General features: G+C 37.7%; 1 pseudogene; it reads right to left on the reverse strand.

The window, feature by feature from the left end:
- Window positions 1–24,322, reverse strand: part of LOC132278182 (sugar transport protein MST6-like) — a 38,252-nt pseudogene that overhangs the window by 2,701 nt on the left and 11,229 nt on the right.

A 24,322-nucleotide genomic window follows, 5' to 3' on the forward strand; every position in this document is an offset into this window, starting at 1 on the left:
TATTTGTTTAATTAAATAATGCATTACCAATGAAGGTATGATATAAATATCAATAAGTATCATTATTAGTATTTTATAGTTGCCACCCAAAGGGATACTATAGTTATACATTATATTTATATTTTAAGTCATATATACATGTTAACTCAAAGTATTATTTTTGTAAGCATTTTATCTTATTATGTTTGTTTTATTACATCTCTTAATTCGCATGCTACATCTATTCTGATTTTCAATAAGACTAACTTTTGATAATGGAATTGGTAAGTTAAGTTCAAAATTTAGGTGTGTTAAATCTTAATTTAGTATTTTAAATTGAGAAACCTGTTGTCATATTGATAAAGACAACGAGGAAGAAAATATTCTCCATAAAGGTTGGGAGAGATCGAACAGATTAAGCATTATGGTTATGCGAATAATTGTTCCCTATAGTGATAGTATAGTGCTAATGAATATTTAATTATAAAAATGCTTTCGTATTGTAGATAAATATCTAAAACAAAAATTATTTTTTGATAACACTACTATGTATTTTTGTTGGTACTCGTATCATGCATAAGCATATTTTTAGATGACTACTATTGCTGCAAAATTGAGAATCTTATGGATGATTGTGGATCATAATTTTCTTATTTAATTTATTTTCAATTTCTTGTTTACTCAGTATAGGTCATTTCGAATTAACACTATTAAGACAAGTGGAAAGTGAAAGAATTGATCATTATGTTAAATTAGGAGGAGTCAAGTGTTAAGCAACAAGATAATCATTATATTCATCTCATGACTCAAGAAATTATAAAGAAATTTGGGAAGAAGCTTGAAAGGACATTAAGTGAGCAACACCCAAAAATAAAAGACTTTGATTAATCTATTAAAAGAAAGGAATGTAATAATACAAAAATGTCATTTATGTATTGAATACTTTTAGAAAGATTACATAAAGCATAAAGAATGATTCAAAAAGAAATGCAAGCCCTTTGACTTTTGTATATTGCGAATTACTTATTAATATTCATTCTAAGACATGATAGGTTGACTTAAGTACTAATGTTTATGTTTCTAAAAGATGTAAAGGTTTCTTATGGCCTAAACCATAAATTCAAATGAGAATTTCTTATTTATGAGAATTGAAATTTTTTTTTGTTGAAACCATTGAGATATTTTGTTTAGTCTTAGATAAAGAATTTTATTGAAATTGTTTTAAATTCTTTATATTTCTTCAATTTCGCATAGTTTGATTTTATATCAAAAATTTTATTTTAATGGTTTTTTCTTTAAATTTGATAATGATGTTTATTCAAGAAATTCTAATTTATGAGTTGTATTATTCTTTTGATGATTTCTTTAAATTCAAACTTGATAGTTTATTTATTAAAGGGCAAATTTCGTAAAACCCCCAATACTTTCATTTTTTGATCATAAAACCCCAACCTGTTTCTAAAAACCCCTATACTTTTAAAAAGTGTTCACATTGTCCCAATATCCGTATCCGACCCGTTAATTGGGCTGTGAAATGACAAATTTGAACTTACCATTTAATATTAAATTAAAAAATAAATTTTTTTTTTTATTAAATTACAAAAAAACCCTTAAATAGGGAACAAGCGGAGAAGAAGGCGGTGGCCGCCGCTTCTGCGGCGGCGGGTGGTGGGGATTCGAAGAGCTTTCCGAGATTGAGGGATGCGGTGAGCACCAAGCCGAAGAAGAAGAATATAAGCTTGCAGGAGTTCACGATGCAACGCCCAGAACCGGCATTTGATTACAAAGGTTTGACGCCGGACAAGATGTTCAGGCTTCCAATCGGGCCGAAGGAGCGGTCTGCAGAAGAAACGCAGTCCGGCCGGCTCGGCAGGGGTTTCTCGTCTTATGGCCGGTACGGTGGAGGACCGGGTCGTATGCGGGATCGAGACGGAGATGGTGATAATACTTGGGGAAGTAATCGGAGATCTTACAGTGGTGGATTTGATGACGATCGTTGGGGTCTGCCTTTTAGGGTTTCGGATTTTGATCAACCTTCGAGAGCTGATGAGGTCGATAATTGGGCATCGGGGAAGAAATCTCTACCGTCCTTCGATACAGGTAGCTTGGTGGTGGTGGTGGTGGTGTGGAGGTAAGAGGCATGTCTAGGGCTGACGAAGTTGATAATTGGGCATCTGTGAAGAAGCCAATGCCTGCAAGATCTTCAACTTTTGGTTCGGGTTTTCGTAATTCCGGTCCAGAACCAGATCGTTAGACCAGGGGAGGATTGCACAAGGAGGATGGGGAGCTGGAGCACTGCCGTTTGGTTTTGGAACCGCCAGGGGTGAGGGAGATAAAGTTGAGCCAGTGGTAAGAATGAATAAGTCGAACCCATTTGGGTTTGCACAGCCGAGGGAAGATATTTTGGCTGAGGAGGGTTTGGACTGGAAAAAGCTTGACTTGGCAATTGAGGCAAAGAAAACCAACAGACCTACGAGTTCCCAGTCTAGCAGGCCTTCAAGTGTGCAATCAAGTCGGTCAGAGGGTCCAGCATTGTAGGGGATAGAACAGTCAGTGAAATCAAGGCCAAAGGTGAACCCTTTTGGTGATGCTAAGCCCAGGGAAGTTTTGCTTCAACAGAAAGGAATGGATTGGAGAAAGATTGATTTGGAATTAGTAAGCATAGGGTTCCGGGCGTGGTCAGTAGTTTATTGACAGTAGATGGTCTGTTTTAGAGAGAGAGAATAGGGTGAAGAAGAAGAAGATTTGAAGGGTATTTTAGTAATTTAAAAAAATAATTTTCAGTTTTTAATTTAATATTAAATGGTAAGGTCAAATTTGTCATTTCACAGCTCAATTAACGGGTCGGATACGGATATTGGGGCAATGTGAACACTTTTTAAAAGTATAGGGGTTTTTAGAAACTGGTTGGGGTTTTATGATCAAAAATTGAAAGTATTGTGGGTTTTACGAAATTTGCCCTTTATTAAAATACTTTTGACCTTGCATCAAATGTTAGAATTAAGCGTAACTCAATTAATGAAAATTCATTTATCTTGTGGTATAAAAGACTGGATAATATTTAGTGAAAGGTTAGCAAAATTAGTAAATGATGCGATTCTATTAAATCTAGACTTTACTGGTTGTGTTGTGTGTGTGAATTGTATTAAGGGTAAACAAACCAAACACACAAAGAAATGAGTCACAAGAAATACAGAGCTTCTTGAAATTATTTACACAGACATTTATGGACCTTCTGATGTTCCATCTTTTGGTGAAAAAAAGTATTTTATCGCCTTTATAGTTAATTTTTCATGTTATGGATAAATCTATTTGTTGCATGAAATATCTCAAGCAGTGGGTACTCTTGAAGTATACATAAATGAGGTTGAAAAATAACTAGATAGAAAAGTGAAAATCATAAGATCATATAGAGTTGGTGAATATTATGAAAAGTATGATGAAACGGGTTAAACTCTAACTGTTTGCTAAATTCCTTGAAATGTATGGTATTTGTGCTCAATACACTTTGCTATATATGTCACAGCAGAAACATGTATCTGAAAGGCGTAATCGTACTCTTATGGATATGGTTAGAAGTATGTCAGGTAATTTCTTGTTACCTATAATCTAAAGGGTACAAGTTTTACTATTCTAAACATAGTATGAGAATTGTTGAAACCGGAAATGTCAGATTTATTGAGAATGGTGAAGTCAGCCGCTTTTCAGAGGTATCCTTGATGAACTCAGGACCTAAGAATCGTTTCTCTCCAACCTCCATCCAACAAACAGGTGATCGACACGATCGACCGTATAACGCCTTAAAAGGTGCCATCCCAATAGTCTTCTGGAAACTATTGTTATAAGCAAACTCCAAAAGTGGCAAATAGTCCTCCCAGTGGCCCTTGAAATCCAGAACACACGACCGAAGCATATCTTCCATAATCTGATTCACCCTCTCAGTCTATCCGTCAGTCTGAGGATGATAAGCAGTACTAAGGTGTAACTCCGTACCTAAAGCCTGCTGAAAACTCTTCCAAAATCCAGATACAAAGCTCGAATCCCTGTCCGATATAATAAACAATGGAATGCCATGTAGCTTCACAATCTTTGAAATGTAAAGCCTCGCCAACCGCTCCGAAGTGTAGTCAGTGCAAATAGGCAAGAAATGAGCTGACTTGGTCAACCTATCCACAATGACCCATATGGAATTATGCCCTTTGAAAGAATTTGGCAACCCTTCCACAAAATCCATAGATATGCTCTCCCATTTCCACTTCGGAATTGGTAGTGGCTGTAGAGCTCCTGGCGGCCTCTGATGATCAATCTTAACCATCTGATAAGTACTACACTGAGAAACAAAAAGAGCAATGTCCCTCTTCATACCTGCCCACCAAAACTGTCGCTTCATATCTTGATACATCTTATCGCCTCCTGGATGAACAGAGAACTCAGAGTGATGAGTCTCAGTCATCACATCCTTCCTCAAATTATCAGCAGAAGGTACCACTAACCGTCCCTTGTACCTTAAACCTCCGTCAGCCCCAACATAGTAGAATGGAACCTCTCCGGAAGCTATCTCTGCGACCTTGTCGACACACTGCTGATCGGTGAGTTGTGCTTGTAAAACCTTGCGAATGATGGAAGGTGTAACCACCATGCAAGCCATAAAAGTGTCTGACAACTCATCTACATTCTTCAAAGCATTCCACTCAGTAGTGAATAGAGCAAAAAGACTACCAACCATGTCGGCGACTGAGTGCATCCGCCACCACATTCGCTTTCCCTGGATGGTACTTGTATAGAAAAATAATAGTCTTTTACAAACTCCAACCATCTGCGCTGTCTCATATTCAGCTCCCGCTGAGTGAACAAGTACTGCAGACTCTTGTGATCACTGAATAATCTGAAGGACTCACCCAACAGATAATGCCTCCAAATACGCAAGGCAAAGACCACTGCTGCCAACTCCAAATCATGTGTTGGATAATTAAGCTCATGAGGCTTAAGTTTCCGAGATCCATAAGAAATCAGCCACTCCTCCTGCATCAATACACATCCAAGACCCTGCAACGAAGCATCCGTGTAAACAAGATACTCTATCCCGTTCTGTGAAGTAGCCAGAACCGGTGCAGAAGTCAGCTTCCTTTTTACCTTATCAAAAGCTCACTGACAGTGTTCACCCTACACGAACTGTACACCCTTCTTGGTCAGATGAGTGAGTGGTCCTGCTATCTTGGAGAACCCCTGGATGAATCTCCTGTAATATCCTGCCAGACCGAGAAAACTCCAAATCTCTGTAGGTGATGTAGGCTGTCCCCACTCAACCACCGCTGAAACCTTGGCCGGATCCACTGCTATCCCCTTTTCTGACACCACGTGACCCGGAAATTTCACCTCCCGCTGCCAAAATTCACACTTTTCGAACTTGGCATATAACTGGTGCTCACGAAACGTCTGCAAGACTATGCGAAGATGTATAGCATGATCGTCCTCCGACCGAGAATAGATCAAGATGTCATCAATAAAGACAATAACAAACTGATCCAAATAAGCCTGGAAGACTCTATTCATTAAGTCAATAAATACTGCAGGTGCATTAGTCGTCCCAAACGGCATAACACGAAATTCATAAGAACCATATCTCGTGAGAAATGCTGTCTTAGGAACATCCTATTCCCTAACCCTCAGCTGATGATACCCAGAACGCAGATCAATCTTGGAGAAGTATGTGGCTCCCCTTAATTGATCAAACAAGTCATCAATCCTGGGCAAAGGATACTTGTTACGAATCGTAACTTTGTTCAACTCCCTGTAATCTATACACAGACGAAGCGAACCATCATTCTTCTTCACAAATAGCACCGGTGCTCCCCAAGGTGATGTACTCCAACGAATAAAACCCTGGCTGAATAGCTGCTGAATCTGATCCCTCAGCTCTCTCATCTCCACCGGTGCCATCCTATAGGGTGCCCTAGCAGTAGGCGCAGTGCCTGGAGCTAAGTCTATCACAAAATCAATCTCTCGACTAGGTGGCAACCCTGGAATCTCCTGAAATACATCCGGGAAATCCTGTATAATCGGTATATTATCCAATGGCACAGTAATCCCCTCCTCATTTTCCTCCTCCACAAGGAACAAATAGGTACTACCGTCCCCTTTAGAACGTGGCATAGCTACTACGTACATATCCTGACCAGGTATGGTAAAAATAATAGATCTATCAAAACAATTAACTTGGGCATGGTAGTGAGACAACCAATCCATCCCAAGTATCACATCATAAGTGTGCATGTCCAGGACCAATAGATTGGCTAAAAATCTGAGTTTGCCAATATCTAGTGTTACAGGCCCATCACTCTCATGTAAAATAGCTGTATCACCCAATGGTGTAGAAATACCCTGAGGTCTAGTGCATACCCTCGTCCTCATCCCTGATAAAGTAACAAAAGTCCTAGCTACAAATGAGTGTGTAGCACCCGTATCAAATAAAACATGTCCATGTAAACCATGAATAGGAAACTTACCCTCAATAGTCTGAGGTGCCTGAACATCCTGTGGCTTGGGGTTATACACCCTGCCATAGTGCAACTGTTGTGGTGCCTGTCACTGAGTCTACGGCGGTGCCGGTAAAGCCAGATGTGTCTGTCCCTGAATCCGTGGAACCTGTGGAGCTGGTAGAGGCACTGGCACCCTCTGTCCCTGCTGCACATGCTGTCCCTGTCCCTGTCCCCGTCCTGTTTTAGGACACTGCCTGGTGGTATAACCATACTCTCCACAAGTGTAACAACTACCCTGGAAAGTACCAAATGGCCTCCTTTGTCGGTTAGCCTGTGGCTGACCCTGTCCTGCCTGTGGTCCCCCATTCTGTTGCCTCTGAATAGGTGCCCCATTCCGGTGAGCATCTGAACCACCCTTGTGCTTCTTCTAAGGCTGTTGTCCCTAGAACTGGCCTTTGTCATTCTGCCGGTGACCATTTCCACTCCTCTTTTCAGCTGACTGATTAGTAGAGTCTTTATCTCCCCGCTTCTCACCATGAGCCTATCTGATGTCCACAGTCAACTGATACTGTTGTAGAGCGGCGTCTACCACCTGAGCATAGGTAGTATAGGCTGGACTACCTGTAATAGCTCTCTTGATAGACCACATTAGTCCCTTAACGAAACTGTTACACTTCTTCTCCTCTGTATCCACCTCCTCCGGTGTAAAGAGAGACAAGCGTGTGAACTGCTGCTCATACTCCGCCACTGTCATGTTTCCCTGCTGCAGATTTAGAAACTCGGTCTTCATAGCTGCCCTGACTGCATACGGAAAATATTTCTCGTCAAAGCGAGCACTGAACTCATCATAAGTCAATGTCATCCTCTCCTCTGGGGTGGTAACTGACTCCCACCACTGTAGTGCATCCCCAACTAGCTTGAATGTAGCAAGCATCTGCTTCTGAACCTCCGTGCACTGATTCAAATGAAGATGACGCTCAATGTCCTGTTTCCACTGGTGAGCTACTCTCGCATCGGTGGAGCCTGAGAACGCAGGTGGACTCCCCTTTGTGAAAGAGCTCCTAGCCTTTCCCCAAGAATCCATTTGAACCACTGGTGCTGGTAGTGGTGCCGGCTGTACCTGAGGTTGATTCTGAAGTGCAGCTGTTACCCCTGCCTCTATAGCCAGAGCAATAAGGTCATTAAGGTGAGGAGGAAACTCTGGATTTCCTCCCTGATCCCCAGTCTGCTGAACTTTCTCCTGCTCCTCATAAAACTGACCTTCATCCTCCTGACGCTGCCTACGGGCCGCTTCCCTTCGTTGCCGATTGTTCCATCTGGTTCTTGCATTAGCCATTCTGTCAACACAGAAAGACAGACATCAGCACGATTAAACCGAACCGTAAAGAATACAATAAATCCTAAACTTAAGCTCTAAACAATAGAGAACGTTACGCAGAAGTCTTATACGATAGAATCCTAGAGACACTTGAACCTGGAGTGTTCTGATACCAACTGTGATACCCCTCGGATCCGAGACACGGGTTGATCAGGCCCAGGCCCAAACCCAAGGGATGTCAAACAATTAATATGTAACCAACACAGAATACAAGATAAAATAAGAAATAAAAAAAATAATAAGCTGGTAGAGTGATAACTGAAAATCCTTAAGATATAAATATTGAAATCCAAAAATCCAAAACTCCATAAGTTTACAACTCGGGAATCCATCCATTGAACCCCTTATTAAAATTCTCCAAAAGATACTGAAATATTAAAAATAAAATCCAAAGCTAACATAGAGAAGATTCCTACATAATCGGAGGAATGAATAGCTGTATCTGCTCTACACGTCCAAACTCTAACCCTGAAACTGATGAGCACCTGAAAAATAAAGAAGTGGGTCAGGCCCACATGCAAGTCCTGATCTACTACAATCCAAACAGTAATCTGATACCCAGATACATCCTAGGAAGACTCAACAATATCTAGAGTAATCCATATCTGTATATAGTACACACTATAGGACGCTCGCTAGTCCAGTAGGTTTGTCTCAGCCTGAATAGAAGGCAACATGCGAATACGCACCCTAGGGTGGGCATGAGTACCCAAACCAACCAAGGAACAACACCTATGTCCAGTTATCCATCCTAGGCGATATGCGGGCCCTAACCATGGTCATGAGACTCAAGCTCATTCCACGGCACCATATAATATATATATATAAAGTCCGTACTCCTCCTAATATACAATACCATCCATCTGTATAGTGGTCTGATATATGTATAAAAAATCCATCCTGAAATTCCAGTAGGTCATTCAATTCACAACTGATATGACACATGTAGATGATGGAGTTAACCTTTATGATTAATCCATACCTTGATCCAAATTAGGTAGGACTTAATGTTAGAATTAGTCCATACCTAGTATGTCACCGTCCCATACCGGTACATACCATCCTCCAGTTAACAGTGTTGATAAAACAGTACTAGATAGTCATCAACCCAACTCCCAAATTATGCACAAACCAAATTAATCCATAATTATAAAACTTAGGCATTCAGTCCAGGCCTAAAAATTATATTCCAACCATTAAATTTGTTATTTATAAAACATAGCATTTACATCATGCAACAAGTCCACTAATTGATAAAATTAACTGATTTGTTATATCAATTTACTTCCAACCAAACATAGCTAATTCCAAGAATTTACTATGCTTAGAAAACTGTGTAAATATAATTTAGACAGTATTAAACCAAGAAATCCAAATTACAGTCCGTTAAATAATAAACAAAGACATGAAATTTACTTATCCAACCATTACCATAACTGATGCAATCTATATCCCGTTTACACGATCAGTTAATTCCATCCATGCATACATTTGACTATACTTCTATATGCTTGTATCACAACATAAACATGATTAGCAGTTTAAGATTTGGCAGAGGAAGCAAAATTCGAAAATCAGTAAACAATAGAAATTTAATTTCCATTCATCCTCCTACCAGTTTTCTATCTAAGCTCGGATTAATTCCATCCTCATTATTCGAATGTAGGCATGTTCCCCAACACTTTTATAAGTTTTAAAACTTAAGTCTCAACCTTCAGTAGCTTTCAATTAATTTTAAAAAAAAAATCAAACCTTAGACAAACGGACCACAAAATGCAATTTCTGGACAGTTTAAGAGAGAGTAGGCTCTAGAAATTAAAAGAGCCTGCTCTTCTTTTCTTCAAAGCCGGCTCTAGGCTCATTAAAGCCGGCTCCACAATATCCTAGAGCCGGCTCTACCTTCTAGGAGCCGGCTCTAAGTGTTTTTCAGAGCCTGCTCCCTTTTCCCCTTAGCAGCTTCGTCCGTTTCATCGTCTTCTCTGATTTCTGTGAGTACTAGTTCTTGTAGTAAACTTTTAGTGCATGTTCTAAGGTCTAATTCAGTTCCAGATTGATTATAAAACAATGATATACCATCAAACTTAAATTGAAAACAAAACACTACATAACGGAGCAAGGTTACAGAACTACAGTTTCTTTACTATCTTTCTGAAATAACGAAGAACAGGTTAAATTTCATGAGTTTAAACATTAATTAAACATGCATAAAGATTATAATTAAGCCTTAGTTTAATTCCTGGAGTCTTCCTAAACATGCACAGAACACAGATTAAAGAGATAGAGAAGAACAAGACTTGCTTTTGAGACTTTAGATTAAAATCTCTAACCGTCGTCTCTATCAAATCCAGCAACGTCGGTTATGCTAAACTACCTCTACTGCTCCTAATTCAGTCCCAAACTCCTCCTTGAATCCCTCCTTTAATCTTTTAAGGTTCTCTTTGTATCTTGTCTCACAAAAGATTCAGTTGCTCTCTGTATCTCAAGGTCTCTCTGTTTTTACAGAATTTGACTTAGTTTTCTAAAACCCTAAACCCCGAGATGCTTATATTTATAGGTGAATCCTGATAACCCTAAGTCCATAAAGATATAACTCGGCCCATAATTACCTAGGTTATAATCAACGTCGGCTACCCATGTAAATTTTAAACCTAACTTACGATAAGTAAATAAATTAAAAAAAAATGAAAACAATTAATTAATAACAATTCTATCAGGTAATTAACCAAATAACACAATTTAATGAAATTAACGCCAAATAAATAATTAAAACAGTTAACTCAAATAATCAAGCAATTAAAAAAAAAAAACATTTAAATAAGACAATTAAGTCAATCAACTAATTAAAACACTTAAACAAATAATTGCTATTAAATAATCAAATTAAATCAATTAATTCAACTAATCACACATAATCAAATAAAATAATCACACATAATCAAATAAAATAATCACATATAATCAAATGAAAAGCAGTTAAATAATAAAATAAAAACCCAGGAATATCCTTTTAAACTAGGGGTATTACATTCTTCAACTCTAACAAAAGGAATTCCGTCCTTGGAATTCGCTCTTACCTTCTTCCAATATTTCAGGAAACTGGGAGCGAATAACATCGTCCCGTTCCCAAGTGGACTCAGCCTCATTGTGATGATTCCACTGAACACGAACCAATGGAATAACCTTGTTACGAAGGATTTGATCCCGACGGTCGACAATACGACACGGTGGCTCCAAATAAGTTGTATCCGGCTGCAACTCAATCTCCCCAACATCGATATACTGATACAGATCCTCATCTCGTAGAAATTGCCACAACATGGACACATGGAATACGTTATGTACGCGGTCCAAATTATCCGGCAGTGCCAACCGATAAGCAACAGCTCCAACTCGATCCGTAATCATGAATGGACCGACAAACCGCGGAGACAACTTCCCTTTCTTCCCAAAGCGCATAACACCCTTCATAAGAGATACTTTGAGAAGAACCTGATCCCCAACCCGAAACTCCAAAGCACGAGTGCGAAGATCAGCATAGCTCTTCTGCCTACTTTGGGTAGTACGCATGCGATCTCGAATAAGAGCAATCTTTTCAGAGGTATCCTTGATGAACTCAGGACCTAAGAATCGTTTCTCTCCAACCTCCATCCAACAAACAGGTGATCGACACGGTCGACCGTATAACGCCTCAGAAGGTGCCATCCCAATAGTCTTCTAGAAACTATTGTTATAAGCAAACTCCACAAGTGGCAAATAGTCCTCCCAGTGGCCCTTGAAATCTAGAACACACGACCGAAGCATATCTTCCATAATCTGATTCACCCTCTCAGTCTGTCCGTCAGTCTGAGGATGATAAGTAGTACTAAGGTGTAACTCCGTACCTAAAGCCTGCTGAAAACTCTTCCAAAATCCAGATACAAAGCTCGAATCCCTGTCCGATATAATAGACAATGGAATGACATGTAGCTTCACAATTTTTGAAATGTAAAGCCTCGCCAACTGTGATACCCCTCGATTCTAGAGCCATGGGTGATCAAGTCCGAGCACAGAATACAAGGGATATCAAACAATTAATATTTAAACAAGCATTGGAATACAAGATGAATTAAAAATAAACAGATAAGCTGAAAGGAAAACTAAATAATAAATTCTTATTTAAAAATCCTCAAATAAATAATGATTAAAATTCCATAATAAAATCCTCCAATCTTCTGATACCAGTAATTAATTAAACTACAACTCGGGAATCCATACTGTGGACCCCTAATAATATCCTAACTGACATAACTGAATCGAAAAAATAATAAGTTACTAATGAAGAAGAGTCCTACGTAGAGTCGGAAGAATGAATGGCTGTCTCTGCTCGGCACGAACAATCTCTAAGACTGGAACTGACGAACACCTTTGTTAGGGGGGAAGAATGTAATACCCCTGATTTTAAAAGGATAGTCTCGGTATTTTTTTTTAAAAAAATTATTTTAATTGCATTTAATTATTTAGTTGATTTCTTGGCTAAATGTGTTAATTGATTTAATTGTTTAAATGAAATTGTGTGTGATGATGTGTATTTATTTAGGAATTTAATTGTTTTATTTTATTTTTATTTTAATATTTTTAGGGAATTGGATATGGATAGTAGTAATGGACCAACTAATTGGGCTCCATGGACTACTTGGATAAGGGGTTTAATGGGTACGGATAATTACCCATGTATATGTATATTTAATAAATAAATAAATATATATATATATATATAAGGAAAGTCATATATATTTATATATTACATATAAAAAGGATTACACATAGATTATACGTACCATATATTTTAGTTACCTTTTTAGTATTTAGATTTTATTTTATTTTTATTATTAGTTTGGCTTGGATTGGGAAAAGGATTAGTGTTATTTTATTTGACTATAAATATATAATTATAGGGTTGTGAAAGAGGTTAGAAAATATATTACGTACTATATTTTAGAGAGAGAAAGAAGGAAGAGGAAGGAAGAGAAAAGGAAGAAGGAGGTTAGAGTTTTTATCTAATCCCTAAAGGCAAGTTTTAATTCTTCTCTTCTCCTTTGATTCATACCCTATGCATGTTAGATTAATTCTAGGTTCTTTAAATAAATTAATTGAATCTAATTATATAAATTTATTTGAAAAATTCAGTTCATGTGTTTTACTAATGGGTTTGAAATAATTTTCATATTTTGATAAATTAAATTTTCATGTGTTGTATTATAGTTTGGGTTTTAATTATGTTGTAATATATTATGGGTTTAGTATAGAGTAATTTATATAATTCAGATGGAATTAGAGTTGATTCACACGCGCCGAACAAGGAAGCCATTGATAGTTGTTTTTGAAAAAAAAAAAACAAACAAACAGATTGTAATGTAATGTTAATTAGAATTTCTGTTTGTTTACTTCATGCACGCGTCACGAGGAATTTCTTTTAGCATTAGCATGAATCAAATTGGCATGCACCAGTTATATATATATATACGAATCTGTGTGGTTCCTTGTATACACGCCGAACGAGGTCAACTAGATATGTTTCCATTAATCAGTTTATGAATGAAGTATATAAGAATTCAAAACTAAATTTTCTTTGTAAATTTGGCACGCCGAAAAAAGAAGTAACCATCAGTTTTGGTCACTTTTGCATTCTAGAATTCTACGCATTAATTGTAAGCAACAATCTGTTTGTAGCAAGATATGACTTTAACATAAACTAGTTTATAATATAATTATAATTGAAATTTGTTTTATTCATAAAGTGTACACGCAGAACGAAATTTGTATAAAGTATAAGTCAGTTTAATACAATAGTATTGGTTTTGCATTAAATAAGTTGTATGTGAATCTGATTAATGCAAGAATATTAAATTAATATTAGTATTATTGATTGATGGATCTGAGTTAAATATTTATTTAATTTAATTAGATTCATTAAGAATTAGAATGCATGATTTAAGTTTTCATGCTAAGTATGGAATGTAATTAATTTTAAAAGAATAAATTAATTAGATATTGTTGGATTATATTATTTTAATCAATTGTTTAGATTTAAATTAATTTAATTCGAACATGGTGATGTACAATTTAGCTGAGATGCATTTTAATGTTCTATGATGTAAATTAAATACATGCTATTTAGAGTTTATATTTTTGCTCAAGTAAATACAAAGGATGTGTATATAATTTGTGTCATATTTATTTGGATTAGTATATGTAAACATTACTGACATTTTTCTTGGATTCGAAACTTGATTATGATATGGATTAATGCACCATTATGGGATGGGGGCATAGTAGGGACGGATTAACGTAAGAGTTAAGTCCTACCTATTTTTAATAAGGGAACGGATTAACCACAGTGTTAAGTTCTACTTATTCGTGTCAGGTCAACGGAATAGTTGGATGACATAGTATTGAAATAATAATTGGATAGTTTATTTTTTAATGTTGGATAGGACGGATTTTAAATATATAATTATACACCATGATATGAGCTTGAGTCTCAGGATCAGTGGTTAGGGTGCGTATATTGCCAGGGATGTGTAGCTAGATATAGCATAGTTGTGTACCCTGGTAGGTCTAGGTACTCATGCCCACTATATGTGCGTTTTGCATGTTGCCTACTATTCAGGTTGAGACAACTCTATAGTCTAGTGAGGTTCCTTTAGTGTGTGTATATATCTATATATGGACTATTTAGTTATTGTTGAATTAATTAGGATGTGTACGTGTATCGGGTCTCTGTTTGGGATGTAGTAGATTAGAACTTGTATGTGGGCCTGACCCACCATTATTTTTCGTGTATCGGGTCTCTGTTTGGGATGTAGTAGATTAGAACTTGTATGTGGGCCTGACCTACCATTATTTTTCAGGTGTTCGTCAGTTCCAGTCTTAGAGATTGTTCGTGCCGAGCAGAGACAGCCATTCATTCTTCCGACTCTACGTAGGACTCTTCTTCATTAGTAACTTATTATTTTTTCGATTCAGTTATGTCAGTTAGGATATTATTAGGGGTCCACAGTATGGATTCCCGAGTTGTAGTTTAATTAATTACTGGTATCAGAAGATTGGAGGATTTTATTATGGAATTTTAATCATTATTTATTTGAGGATTTTTAAATAAGAATTTATTATTTAGTTTTCCTTTCAGCTTATCTGTTTATTTTTAATTCATCTTGTATTCCAATGCTTGTTTAAATATTAATTGTTTGATATCCCTTGTATTCTGTGCTCGGACTTGATCACCCGTGGCTCTAGAATCGAGGGGTATCACAAATGGTATCAGAGCCTGACCCAGCCGGAAATGTGCCGACGGGGATGTCGGGCCTCCAAGGGGGGTGGATTGTGATGACCCTGTGGGCGGGTGTGCCGTGGGCGGGTGCGAGAGACACTGTTAGGCTACCACACTGGCGAGCTACGGGTGCACAGTCCCACATCGCCTGGGTAGAGGAAAGGTGAAGTGCTTATATGTAAGTGTGTCATCTTCAATTGGTATGAGGCCTTTTGGGATGAAACCCAAGAGCAAAACCGTGCGGGCTCAGGCCCAAAGCGGACAATATCATACCATGTGGTGGAGTGGGTCGTTACACCAACTGCTCCGAAGTGTAGTCAGTGCAAATAGGCAAGAAATGAGCTGACTTGGTCAACCTATCCATAATGACCCATATGGAATTATGCCCCTTGAAAGAATTTGGCAACCCTTCTACAAAATTCATAGATATGCTCTCCCATTTCCACTCTGGAATTGGTAGTGGCTGTAGAGCTCCTGGTGGCCTCTGATGATCAATCTTAACCATCTGATAAGTACTACACTGAGAAGCAAAAAGAGCAATGTCCCTCTTCATACCTGCCCACCAAAACTGTCGCTTCATATCTTGATACATCTTATCGCCTCCTGGATGAACAGAGAACTCAGAGTGATGAGTCTCAGTCATCACATCCTTCCTCAAATTATCAGCAGAAGGTACCACTAACCATCCCTTGTACCTTAAACCTCCGTCAGCCCCAACATAGTACAATGGAACCTCTCCGGAAGCTATCTCTGCAACCTTGTCGACACACTGCTGATCGGTGAGTTGTGCTTGTAAAACTTTGCGAATGATGGAAGGTGTAACCACCATGCAAGCCATAAAAGTGTCTGACAACTCATCTATATTCTTCAAAGCATTCCACTCAGTAGTGAATAGAGCAGAAAGACTACCAACAGGTCGGCGACTGAGTGCATCCGCCACCACATTCGCTTTCTCTGGATGGTACTTGTATTGAAAAATGATAGTCTTTTACAAACTCCAACCATCTGTGCTGTCTCATATTCAGCTCCCGTTGAGTGACCAAGTACTACAAACTCTTGTGATCACTGAATAATCTGAAGGACTCACCCAACAGATAATGCCTCCAAATACGCAAGGCAAAGATCACTGCTGCCAACTCCAAATCATGTGTTGGATAATTAAGCTCATGAGGCTTAAGTTTCCGAGATTTATAAGAAATCAGCGGCTCCTCCTGCATCAATACACATCCAAGACCCTGCAACGAAGCATCCGTGTAAACAAGATACTCTATCCCGCTCTGTGGAGTAGCCAGAACCGGTGCAGAAGTTAGCTTCCTTTTCAGCTTATCAAAAGCTCGCTGACAGTGTTCACCCCACACGAACTGTACACCCTTCTTGGTTAGATGAATGAGTGGTCCTGCTATCTTAGAGAACCCCTGGATGAATCTCCTGTAATATCCTGCCAGACCGAGAAAACTCTGAATCTCTGTAGGTGATGTAGGCTGTCCCCACTCAACCACCGCTGAAACCTTGGCCGGATCCACTGCTATCCCCTTTTCTGACACCACGTGACCCAGAAATTTCACCTCCCGCTGCCAAAATTCACACTTCTCGAACTTGGCATATAACTGGTGCTCACGAAGCGTTTGCAAGATTATGCGAAGATGTCTAGCATGATCGTCCTCCGACCGAGAATAGATCAAGATGTCATCAATAAAGACAATAACAAACTGATCCAAATAAGCCCGGAAAACTCTATTCATTAAGTCCATGAATACTGCAGGTGCATTAGTCGTCCCAAACGGCATAACACGAAATTCATAAGAACCGTATCTCGTGAGAAATGCTGTCTTAGGAACATCCTGCTCCTTAACCCTCAGCTGATGATACCCAGAACGCAGATTAATCTTGGAGAAGTATGTGGCTCCCCTTAATTGATCAAACAAGTCATCAATCCTGGGCAAAGGATACTTGTTACGAATCGTAACCTTGTTCAACTCCCTGTAATCTATACATAGACGAAGCGAACCATCATTCTTCTTCACAAATAGCACCGGTGCTCCCCAAGGTAATATACTCCTACAAATAAAACCCTGGCTGAGTAGCTGCTGAATCTGATCCCTCAGCTCTCTCATCTCCACCGGTGCCATCCTATAGGGTGCCCTAGTAGTAGGCGCAGTGCCTGGAGCTAAGTCTATCATAAAATCAATCTCTCGACTAGGTGGCAACCCTGGAATCTCCTGAAATACATCCGGAAAATCCTGTACAATCGGTATATTATCCAATGGCACAGTAATCCCCTCTTCATTTTCCTCCTTCACATGGAACAAATAGGTACTACCGCCCCCTTTAGAACGTGGCATAGCTACTACGTACATATCCTGACCAGGTATGGTAAAAATAATAGATCTATCAAAATAATCAACTTGGGCATGATAGTGAGACAACCAATCCATCCCAAGTATCACATCATAAGTGTGCATGTCCAGGACCAATAGATTGGCTAGAAATCTGAGTTTGCCAATATCTAGTGTCACAAGCCCATCACTCTCATGTAAAATAGCTGTTTCACCCAATGGTGTAGAAATACCCTGAGGTCTAGTGCATACCCTCGTCCTCATCCCAGATAAAGCAACAAAAGCCCTAACTACAAATGAGTGTGTAGCACCCGTATCAAATAAAACACGTCCATGTAAACCATGAATAGGAAACTTACCCTCAATAGTCTGAGGTGCCTGAACATCCTGTGGCTTGGGGTTATACACCCTGCCATAGTGCAACTGTTATGGTGCCTGTCCCTGAGTCTGCGGCGGTGCCGGTAAAGCCAGATGTGTCTGTCCCTGAATCCGTGGAACTTATGAAGCTAGTAGAGGCACTGGCACCCTCTGTCCCTGCTGCACATACTGTCCCTGTCCCCTTCCTGCTTTAGGACACTTCCTGGTGGTATGATCATACTCTCCACAAGTGTAACAACTACCCTGGAAAGTACCAAATGGCCTCCTCTGTCGGTTAGCCTGTGGCTGACCCTGTCCTGCCTGTGGTCCCCCATTCTGTTGCCTCTGAATAGGTGCCCCATTCCGATAAGCATCTGAACCACCCTTGTTCTTCCAAGGCTGTTGTCCCTGGAACTGGCCTTTGTCATTCTGTCGGTGACCATTTCCACTCCCCTTTTCAGCTGACTGATTAGTAGAGTCTTTATCTCCCTGCTTCTCACCACGAGCCTGTCTTATGTCCACAGTTAACTGATACTGTTGTAGAGCGGCGTCTACCACCTGAGCATAGGTAGTATAGGCTGGACTACCTGTAATAGCTCTCTTGATAGACCACATCAGTCCCTTAACGAAACTGTTACGCTTCTTTTCCTCTGTATCCACCTCTTCCGGTGTAAAGAGAGACATGCATGTGAACTGCTGCTCATACTCCGCCACTGTCATGTTTCCCTGCTGCAGATTTAGAAACTCGGTCTTCATAGCTGCCCTGACTGCATAGGGAAAATATTTCTCGTCAAAGCGAGCACTGAACTCATCATAAGTCAATGTCATCCTCTCCTCTGGGGTGGTAACTGACTCCCACTACTGTAGTGCATCCCCAACTAGCTTGAATGTAGCAAGCATCTGCTTCTGAAGCTCCGTGCACTGAATCAAACGAAGATGACGCTCAATGTCCTGCTTCCACTAGTGAGCTACTCTCGCATCGGTGGAGCCTGAGAACACAGGTGGACTCCCCTTTGTGAAAGAGCTTCTAGCCTTTCCCCAAGAATCCGTTTGAACCACTGGTGCTGGTAGTGGTGCCGGCTGTACCTGAGGTTGATTTCGAAGTGCAGTTGTTACTCCTACCTCTATAGCCCGAGCAATAAGGTCATTAAAGTGAGGAGGAAACTCTGGATTTCCTCCCTGATCCCCAGTCTGCTGAACTTCCTCCTGCTCCTCATAAAACTGACCTTCATCCTCCTGACGCTACCTACGGGCCGCTTCCCTTCGTTGCCGATTGTTCCGTCTGGTTCTTGCATCAGCCATTCTGTCAACACAGAAAGACAGACATCAGCACGATTAAACTGAACCGTAAAGAATACAATGAATCCTAAACTTAAGCTCTAAACAATAGAGAACGCTACGCGGAAGTCTTATACGATAGAATCCTAGAGACACTTGAACCTGGAGTGTTCTGATACCAACTGTGATACCCCTCGGATCTGAGACACGGGTTGATCAGGCCCAGGCCCAAACCCGAGGGATGTCAAATAATTAATATGTAACCGAACATAGAATACAAGATAAAATAAGAAATAAAAAAAAATAATAAGCTGGTAGAGTGCTAACTGAAAATCCTTAAGATATAAATATTGAAATCCAAAAATCCAAAACTCCATAAGTTTACAACTTGGGAATCCATCCATTGGACCCCTTATTAAAATTCTCCAAAAGATATTGAAATAATAAAAATAAAATCCAAAGCTAACATAGAGAAGATTCCTACATAATCGGAGGAATGAATAACTGTATCTGCTCTGCACGTCCAAACTCTAACCCTAAAACTGATGAGCACCTGAAAAATAAAGAAGTGGGTCAGGCCCACATGCAAGTCCTGATCTACTACAATCCAAACAGTAATCCGATACGCAGATACATCCTAGGAAGACTCAACAATATCTAGAGTAGTCCATATATGTATATAGTACACACTATAGGACGCTCGCTAGTCCAGTAGGTTTGTCTCAGCCTGAATAGAAGGCAACATGCGAATACGCACCTTAGGGTGGGCATGAGTACCCAAACCTACCAGGGAACAACACCTATGTCCAGTTATCCATCCTAAGCGATATACGCGCCCTAACCATGGTCATGAGACTCAAGCTCATTCCACGGCACTATATAATATATATATAAAGTCTGTACTCCTCCTAATATACAATACCATCCATCTGTATAGTGGTCTGATATATGTATAACAAATCCATCCTGAAATTCCAGTAGGTCATTCAATTCACAACTGATATGACACATGTAGATGATGGACTTAACCTTTATGATTAATCCATACCTTAATCCAAATTAGGTAGGACTTAATGTTGGAATTAGTCCATACCTAGTATGTCACCGTCCCATACCGGTACATACCATCCTCCAGTTAACAGTGTTGATAAAACAGTACTAGATAGTCATCATCCCAACTCCCAAATTATGCACAAACCAAATTAATCCATAATTATAAAACTTAGGCATTCAGTCCAGGCCTAAAAATTATATTCCAACCATTAAATTTGTTATTTATAAAACATAGCATTTACATCATGCAACAAGTCCACTAATTGATAAAATTAACTGATTTGTTATATCAATTTACTTCCAACCAAACATAGATAATTCCAAGAATTTACTATGCTTAGAAAACTGTGTAAATATAATTTAGACAGTATTAAACCAAGAAATCCAAATTACAGTCCGTTAAATGATAAACAAAGACATGAAATTTACTTATCCAACCATTACCATAACTGATGCAATCTATATCCCGTTTACACGATCAGTTAATTCCATCCATGCATACATTTGACTATACTTCTATATGCTTGTATCACAACATAAACATGATTAGCAGTTTATGATTTGGCAGAGGAAGCAAAATTCCAAAATCAGTAAACAACAGAAATTTAATTTCCATTCAACCTCCTACCAGTTTTCTATCTAAGCTCGGATTAATTCCATCCTCATTATTCGAATGTAGGCATGTTCCCCAACACTTTTATAAGTTTTAAAACTTAAGTCTCAACCTTCAGTAGCTTTCAATTAATTTTTTAAAAAAATCAAACCTCAGCCAAACGGACCACAAAATGCAATTTCTGGACAGTTTAAGAGAGAGCAGGCTCTAGAAATTAAAAGAGCCTGCTCTTCTTTTCTTCAGAGCCGGCTCTAGGCTCATTAGAGCCGGCTCCACAATATCCTAGAGCCGGCTCTACCTTCTAGGAGCCGGCTCTAAGGGTTTTTCAGAGCTTGCTCCCTTTTCCCCTTAGCAGCTTCGTCCGTTTCATCGTCTTCTCTGATTTCTGTGAGTACCAGTTCTTGTAGCAAACTTTTAGTGCATGTTCTAAGGTCTAATTTAGTTCCAGATTGATTGTAAAACAATGATATACCATCAAACTTAAATTGAAAATGAAACACTACATAACGGAGCAAGGTTACAGAACTACAGTTTCTTTACTATCTTTCTGAAACAACGAAGAACAGGTTAAATTTCATGAGTTTAAACATTAATTAAGCATGCATAAAGATTATAATTAAGCCTTAGTTTAATTCCTGGAGCCTTCCTAAACATGCACAGAACACAAATTAAAGAGATAGAGAAGAACAAGACTTGCCTTTGAGACTTTAGATTAAAATCTCTAACCGTCGTCTCTATCAAATCCAGCAACGTCGGTTGTGCTAAACTACCTCTACTGCTCCTAATTCAGTCCCAAACTCCTCCTTGAATCCCTCCTTTAATTTTTTAAGGTTCTCTCTGTATCTTGTCTCACAAAAGATTCAGTTGCTCTCTGTATCTCAAGGTCTCTCTGTTTTTACAGAATTTGACTTAGTTTTCTAAAACCCTAAACCCCAGTATGCTTATATTTATAGGTGAATTCTGATAACCCTAAGTCCATAAAGATATAACTCGGCCCATAAGTACCTAGGTTATAATCAACGTCGACTACCCATGTAAATTTTAAACCTAACTTACGATAAGTAAATAAATTAAAAAAAAATGAAAACAATTAATTAATAACAATTCTATCAGGTAATTAACCAAATAACACAATTTAATGAAATTAACGCCAAATAAATAATTAAAACAGTTAACTCAAATAATCAAGCAATTTAAAAAAAAAAACATTTAAATAAGACAATTAAGTCAATCAACTAATTAAAACACTTAAACAAATAATTCCTATTAAATAATCAAATTAAATCAATTAATTCAACTAATCACACATAATCAAATAAAATAATCACACATAATCAAATGAAAAGCAGTTAAATAATAAAATAAAAACCCAAGAATATCCTTTTAAACTAGGGGTATTACAGGACACCCGCAAGACCTAAGGAAATTCTCCTACCAATGCCTCCTTTGAGCTTGGACGTGCCATAGTTCACCAAGTTTGCAATGAGAATACCTATCGTAATGGCCATTGAAAAGCTAATGTTGAGTGCACCTCTTATTTTTGCTGGTGCCATTTCTAATTGATACACTGACAGAGACAGTGTCAACAATTAAATTTAATAAGATTAAGAGGCCTTTGTTGGATATAATATTATTCATTGGGGTCACACAAAAAATTGACTGTTATTTGCCGCGTTACTCACATATCTATTTACCCTATAAAAGTGTATTCTAATTTTAATTTTTGTATACACTTTTTTAAATATTTTATAAGCATATTTTTAAAGCGTTGTCTCGATTGTCACACTTTTTATTTTTTATTTTTAATTTTTACACGTCGTCTCAATTTTCACACTTTTTTCAATATTTTATAAGCGTTGTCTGATTTTTAAGCATATATACGCAGTTTCCTATAAAGCGTCATTTCAAGTCTTTATTTTTAATTTTTATATACACTTTTTCCAATATTTTATAAGCCTCGTATACACTTTTTTCAATATTTTATAAGTCTCGTATACGCAGTTTTTAGTTATACAAATTTTCTCATTACATACGTTTCTTAAGAAAACATCAGTTTTATTTGAAGAATTTTTAAAAAACAAAAAAATGCATGAGAGATTTTTAATTTCTAAACGTCGTCTCAATTTTCACACTTTTTTCAATATTTTATAAGTGTTGTCTAATTTTTAAACACGTATACGCAGTTTCCTATAAAGCGTCGTTTCAAGTCTCTATTTTTAATTTTTATATACATTTTTTCCAATATTTTATAAGCCTCGTATACACTTTTTCCAATATTTTATAAGCCTTCAGTTTTCGGTCACACAAATTTTCTCATTACATACGTTTCTTAAGAAGACATCAGTTTTAATTTAAGAATTTTTAAAAAACAAAAAAAACGTTTCTTAAGAAGACATCAGTTTTAATTTAAGAATTTTTAAAAAACAAAAAAAATGCGTCCCTCATTCCATCTTTGTCCATACTACACGTATTGTAGACATTGAGTCAATCTCTAATTAAGGAAAATTTTTGTTGGACCGTGATTTTACTTGAATACTAATATTTATTCTGAGAACTCATATAAGATTTATGCAAAGAGTTATTCTTACTCAAAATATTCTTTAAATATTTAATTGATCTCTTCTTTTTATAACGTGTCTCTCCACTCCAACTGTATTATTTGTTTCCTATTTCTCCAATTGTATTATTTATTTCCTCTTTCCTTAACTCTAAACTAATAAATGTTTAAAATTTATCATCTAATGAAAAATCTGTGAATTTTTTTAATTTATTTTCGTAAAATACTTATCATATACTAATTATTTTATTTTAAATTAAAAAAGAATGTTCCTAACTATTGCAACTTGTACCAACAATGTGCTTTTTGGAAAGACTACATGCTCTGTAAATGGTAATACAATTATTTAGAAAAAAAAAAATTAAAGATAAATATATACCATCAATTTTATTTTTAGAATTTTTTAAAAAACAAAACAGTTTTCCTTTATAGTTTTTGGTAATAATATAATATAAGACAATACTTAGCTATTTACTGGTGAGTAGCTTTACCCTCCTTACCCCTTAGGTGTTCCACATCAACTTTAATAATAAAATCAGTAAAATAATAAATAAAAAAAAGTAGAAGAAAGTCGGATCGACCTGTTTTAATTGGATAATCACTCTTTTTCTTTTCACTCTCCTCTTTCATCGATTCCCAACTCACGGCTTATCTCTCCACTGTTCTTCTTCACCATTTCTCTTTTATTTCTTTTTTTTTTTTTTTTTTTTTTTTTATCACTTTTGGCATCAATCCTCTGAATATTCTATATATATGGAATGGTAGTCATCCAAACTGGCGGAGTGGTCCATGGAATGGCCAGGTTTTTATTGCTATACCGGACATGCCTTCAGCAAACTACTTCAAATTTGAAATTGCATATGAGAAGGAATTAAGGAATCATAGATACAAGTTACACTTTTTAAAAATTTATACTTGACCTTAAGTTCTGATGGAACTCTAACTCTGAAGTACTATGAAAACGGAAAGGAAACATGGGACAT

This window comes from Cornus florida, unplaced genomic scaffold (genome assembly GCF_030987335.1).
Source record: "Cornus florida cultivar Cherokee Brave unplaced genomic scaffold, ASM3098733v1 CherokeeBrave_3.0.0_Hap2_Chr10, whole genome shotgun sequence".
NCBI lineage: Eukaryota > Viridiplantae > Streptophyta > Magnoliopsida > Cornales > Cornaceae > Cornus > Cornus florida.